General features: G+C 41.0%; 1 long non-coding RNA gene across 3 annotated transcripts in view; it reads right to left on the bottom strand.

Annotated features, from left to right (window-relative positions):
• Positions 1-893: 893 nt before the first annotated feature.
• LOC138623368 (uncharacterized) overlaps positions 894-6000 on the bottom strand; it is a 51919-nt gene continuing 46812 nt past the window's right edge. For 2 of the 3 annotated variants that reach the window (XR_011311074.1, XR_011311075.1), the window contains one exon: positions 894-3827. This is a non-coding gene — a long non-coding RNA (uncharacterized lncRNA). The remainder of the gene's footprint in view (positions 3828-6000) is intronic. The other variant, XR_011311076.1, reaches the window with a different exon arrangement.

Genomic DNA, 6000 nt, shown 5'->3' with positions numbered 1-6000 from the left:
TCAGAACATTGTCAAGCACCAGAATAAAAGCCTGAACAAACTGCAGTGGGACCTAGCCTGGTCGGCTTTGTTTTATCGCAGGGAGAGAGACAACAATAAGCAACCCCTTGAGGAATAATTACACCCTTAGCAACTCCGCTATTCCGCACTCCTGCGCCCACGTCCCATCCCCCACATGGCCCATTGCTCCCACCCACCCTGAGCCAAAACCTTATTGAATCACAGCTGAAATTCACAGTGAAAGACAGTTGAATGGGAAGTCACTGCTGAATTGCTGAACTCATTCAGACTGATTTCAAAGAATAAATGTATTTATAGGAATGTCTCTCTACAGAAGAAGAAAAAGCTGTGGGGATTTTCTTTCCGCCAAATAGTTGAAAACTCCCAGAAGTTTGACCCATGTTAACCCACACTGTGACATTAAGCACTTCTCTGTTAACATCATACCTACACAAAGTTTACAGAAACTAAACTCAGCAATTTTCCATGATGTCATCTTAGTTGTGACTTATACAAAAGTCCTTGTGATTAAAGTAAAATGTATATTTTTTTCACAATAACTTTGTATTACTTGAAAATGGACAAGTTCAGGTTGGTAATAGTGAAGTAAAACCCTGTGTTTTCCAATGACAATGCATTTGAACAACATTTAAATGTCATGGTTTTCCATTTTCACTTTAAACTTCACTTTTACTCTGCTTTTCATCACCCTAACAGAAAATAAAAAAGTACCACAGTGGAACATAGTGGCTTAACTAGTAATGAAGCCAGCATGACTAAAAGTAACAGCAGACACACATATGCAGACACATAACGAACATCATGAGAGCATCTGATTAGTTATTAATCTCATAAATCTGCTGCTGCAGATAACAAAACAAACAGACAGCAGCTTGGATACACTTTTTTTTTTATTTCTGCTAACAGGGTTTCACAGACATAACAAAAGTTATGAAGCCATAAATCATAATGAGAATAAACAGCTTGACAGGATTATTAACCAATATTAAGACAGGCTGCCAATGTGTCACAAAGAAATGCAGTGTCAATAGGAGATCTTTTGGTTTACATTCATCCACACCTTGATAACAATGGCTTCTTTGTGATTGCAACTGGAAATCTGAGTAATCCATATGACGAATCCAGATCACGTGCGTGTTCATTTCTTTTACACAGTAGGAGATGTTAATTGTGTTCTTCACTAGGTGAGCTTCATATGCTAGTGAACTGGTGCAAGCACCACCTTCAGTCTGTAAAAATAGTCCTAAAAATGAAAATACCATCTGATCATTTTCCATTTACAGTTCCAGCGCTGGGTGATACTGTATCCAGAGTAAAACAGTAAACGTCCCAGCTACAGTGTATGAGCAACCATGTGAATACACACTGAAAAACAGGAGCAGATGTATATATGGGGAAATATTGATCAAGGTGACATTTTGAAAAAGTAAAACAACAAATAGATCCATATGTACAACCATCGAGTTGACTTTTCTATCGAGCACCTCTCCAGACAGGATTGACTGATTTATTCCATAATGGCTGAATGCTGCAGAATACAGTCCATTGCCCTGCTGAGTTTATGTCACAGCTTCTCCAAGTTCAAGCTGCTGGCTGGATCCGGAGAGCTAGATTGTCAGTGATGGAGCTCATGCTGTCAGCAACCATGCCAGGAGCAAACATCTGCTGCAGGGGATGCTGGTCCACAGTCCAAACCGGGATTTAGCATGATCCTAGAAACATAATACAGAAACTAATGATTGACTGGGGCCAAAAACCACTTGCTTTAATACTGGTACATTTCTCATAACGATACTAAAGAAACTCAGAGGCATAAAATCTTTTCTGGCAACGTTTTTCCTACAAATGTTGTATAAATATTTAATGAAGTTACCTAAATTAATCATAGATATGTAAAATACCAAAAATGATCAACACAAACTTCTGCTGCACAGATCTTTTTTGGCTGAAAATATCTGGCTCCATTCACACACTTTCCACTCAAAAAGGGCTTGAGCATTGAAACTGGCATAAAGAGGTTGCAGACAAACTGCCCAGAGTCTCATCCACAGCTGAAATTATCACATTATGAGTGGTGGCAAAATCCATGTGTGTTTAGCTTCCAGCTCCGGGGATAGAAATTACCCGGTCTGCTCACCATGCATCTGAAAAAAAGCTATTTTTCAGAAATTACCAGACTAAAGTGAAGCGCTTCAGGCCAGAAAAAAAGATCTGAAAAAAACAAATACGTCTCCTTTCAAAGGATAAAGATAAAATATTACTGTTATCTAAAATACAATGTAACAACAGCTGAGGAAGAAAATGAGTAAAATGTTTTATGTCCAGGGGGACAGCTGGATGAATGTTGTTGTCTTATGAGAGCTGTGTTGATCAGTCTAAAACATCTACCTTTTAACGTCAGAATATCTGAAGGTGAGGTAATGCAGGTAGGTGGCCTCTTGACAACCCGGATGTTGTTTTACCTGCACTTGCTCATAAAAATGACATTACGCTGTCCACCCCCGCACATCATCTGCTCAGTCTTGCAAGTCATGGCAGCAAAGTGGCGGGACCGGCCTGTCTCGCCTGTTCCTTGCCCGAGGAAGGAACGACGTGTCAGACGATAAGTAGTCATCCATCAATGTTTCTCATCTTCTTTCTGCCTGTCTGCACCTCTGAGTCGGTTTACATGCGAGCAGTCACGTTCCACCAGGATGTGGCCTCGTACCCTTTCTTCATATCTCTCCTCCTGCACTTCTTTCCCTCTACTCTAGGCCTCATCATCTCTTCACAGCTTGTTCCCCCTCGCAGACGCTACAATCACACTATTTATTTTATATCAACCCTCGATGTTATTTATCTACCCTCATTTTTGGTTGTATGCTTATTCAGCTTCATCTCCCAAAAATCTCTCCTTTACTTGATTTTCTGTATCTCTGCCTTTGGCCTACATTCTGGTTTTTCCCTTCCCACGTTTCTCTCTTATGCCTCACCTTGGAGCAGAGCCAGTAGAGCAGCATCAGCACACAGAACCAGCTCCAACCTGCCTCTGAGTTTCAGCCTGCCCGTGTATGCCTTTCTGTGCCTGGGGCTGCAACCGAGGCCAGCCCCTATCTCCCTCCCTCATCAGCACATCTACTGTACCTGTCTGCTGGCATCGGACCATCCACACACAGTTCCCCTTCATTTAGTGAGAGATCCAGGTAGGAGGGAAGAAAAGGAAATAATGTGAGTCTAAAATCTATAGAAAATGACTACTCATGTTTGGGTCAAGCATGTTTGACCTCCACTGAGAACACCCACGACTACTCTGAGAGGTGCACTTGTACAGTACCACTCATTCAGCCTTCTGGCTGCCCCGCACAATCCCATCAACAGGTTTCTTTGAAGGCCACCGACTCTGTGGTGGGCCATCAAAGCATATCTTCATTCAGTTCCACTGAAAGGATCTGAGGCTCCTGAGAAAAGTTGTGTTTGAAGTGATATCTCTGTGCCATTGCATTCTTTACTGTGCTGTCATGACTTGGGTTACACAATAAAAATTAAAAAAAAAAAAAACAAGAACATGGGCATAAATCCAATGCCACCACCCTGATCATGTCTCTCATATATGTGAACAACCACCGCTACCTCTGTTTGATCCACGAACATAACATACTCCGGTTGTTTATAGAAGCTGTCGGTGTTTATAATGAGGCTGTACCGTGTGTGAGCACATATTCCACTAAATGAAGATCAAACAAAATCCAGAGTCATCCCTACTTGTTGAATCTCCTTAAATTATGTTCCCATTAGTCAGCCTCTTCTTGGTGTTCACCTGGGATCATCTGAAAAAGATAAAAGACAGGGAAATAAAATAATTCAGAGAGTGTCTCATTCAAGCGTGAAGATAAAAGACAAAAAAAACTGAGGAATCAAATTTTATCTAGCCCAGCTCTGCCCAAACTTGGATTAACACATGTTTGTTGCCATATAATGAGGGAGCTAATATTCCTAAATTTTCAGAGGTGACAAGGGTATAATATGTTACATTGTTGTGACTCTAAACATGATAAAAAAAAATAAGGGCAAAAGAATCCCCAAAACACATAAATGTCCAACTCACTCTTACATCATCATGGACAAACTACTGTCATATCTTTGGAAAATGATTACATGGAGCTCATTTTCAAATCATAAGCTTAGATCACAAGACATACAGCATCTACTGTCTGTACTCAGCCTTAGGACTGAAATAGTATGCGGATGGAAATTAAGTTAAATAACTTGGTGTACCAGGCTGTATCGAAGGTTACTGTTGACTCTATTTTTGTTTTTTCTTCACTTTACTTTTAATAGTTGCTTCATAGATGTGCATCGTCACTTGGTTTATAGTATGGATTTATTTGTCTACCTCACTCTGTGTTGTCTTGTCTGAAACTTGTAATGCTGCCGTCTTGGCCAGGTGTCATTTTAAAAAGAGATTGCTAACCTTACTGTGACTTTCCTGGTTAAGTAAATAATAATTGCACTCAATTGCCCTGATGACTTCCATGTCACATTATATAGGGTCAGAGGTGGTTTTATAAGATAGCACAACTCCTTCATAAGACCTTTTCCAATGCTGTCACAGAACATCAAAAAAGTAAAACCTACTTTGGCCACATAGATCAACCAACTCTTTTTTTATGAAAATCTAAAGTTTCAGCGGTGCCCTGGTGAGAATGGAGGTAGTCAAAGAGGCTTTTCCATTGTACCATTTAAACATTTTTTGGTCTGCTGGTGTTATATTAAAAGGTCGACAAGTTCAACTTGCAGTTTTTTTTAGACGCAAACATGTTTAGAACTGAAGCTGAGCCCTCTGGACCAATGACAGCTCGGGTCTCTCTTCATCCACTCACAGACAAAGGTGCTCTCTGCTTCTGAGTTTCACTGTCCCAGACCTGTTACCTTGGCAACAAATGCACTGTTTCCGAGTGACACAAAGCCTGAACTAAAAAACCTCCTTTCAGGTTGAAGGCTCCAAGAGTTGAGGGGAAAACAGCAATAACAGGACAGTGGGGAGAGAAACTGAATACTGGCAAATTGTTTCCCAGAGTTTCTGGAGGAGAAAGTAAAATGATTCTTTCTTTCCTCTCCCTTTTAAAATACCTTTCCCTGGCACCAGGCACCATAGGTAGTTGTGTGTTGGTGCCATATCTTTTATATCCTTTCTTATATTTCCGTTTTTTCTAGCTATCATACTGCGCTAAGTGAGTTATCATGTATACCAGCGGGCTAGAATTGCATGTGGCTGGGCTAAGCCTTCAGATGAGGTAATGTTTAGAGAGTTGGTGAGCCAGGAGAAAGGTTGGTCGGGTCTTGATTAGCTCAGGGGTAGGGGCTCTCTCTAATATCGGACACCCCTTTGTGTGGTGAGATTACTACCTTATGAAAAACTGCCCCTGCTGACACGCCTGATGGGATCAGAGCTTCATGCTCGCTGCATCGTCCTGCTTATGAGTTTTCCACACAGAATGATAAAACACCAAGCACAGACTCTTGACCCCCTCAGAAATGGCAAGCATGAACATTGATTGATCATGGCTCGCTCACAAGATCTGTATACATGTTTATGTGTAAACAACCATGTACACAGACACAAGCACACACGTGGCTGCAAACATCACGTCCTATATGGCTTCCCGTCTTCTGCTTGTATATGTCATGACCACAACTGATGACCCCGAGATGGAAAACAACCTGCATTTATTACCAAGGCCAGATGACACACAAAAACACACTCACTGTGGTCGTCTCCTCCGGCCACTCTCCAATGAAAATCACATGATGGACCTCATCCAGCTTTTGAAAAATAAAACGACAACTGAGAATCTCTACCACAAAAAACCCCATCAACAAACAATATTAAAAAAACAGGGTTCAGAGGCAAAGCTTTAAGGGGATTTGATCCTACCAGTACACTGAAGAGGTCTGAGGCTATAGGATGATTTCAATTATTTGATATAATTTCTGATGGTC

The sequence above is a fragment of the Brachyistius frenatus genome, unplaced genomic scaffold (assembly GCF_029030835.1).
Source record: "Brachyistius frenatus isolate BFR_SWC_R1_liver_20210118 unplaced genomic scaffold, ASM2903083v1 Contig_43, whole genome shotgun sequence".
Taxonomy (NCBI): domain Eukaryota; kingdom Metazoa; phylum Chordata; class Actinopteri; family Embiotocidae; genus Brachyistius; species Brachyistius frenatus.
The sequence above is the reverse complement of the archived record's forward strand: the minus strand, read 5'-3'. Positions and strand labels throughout refer to the sequence as shown.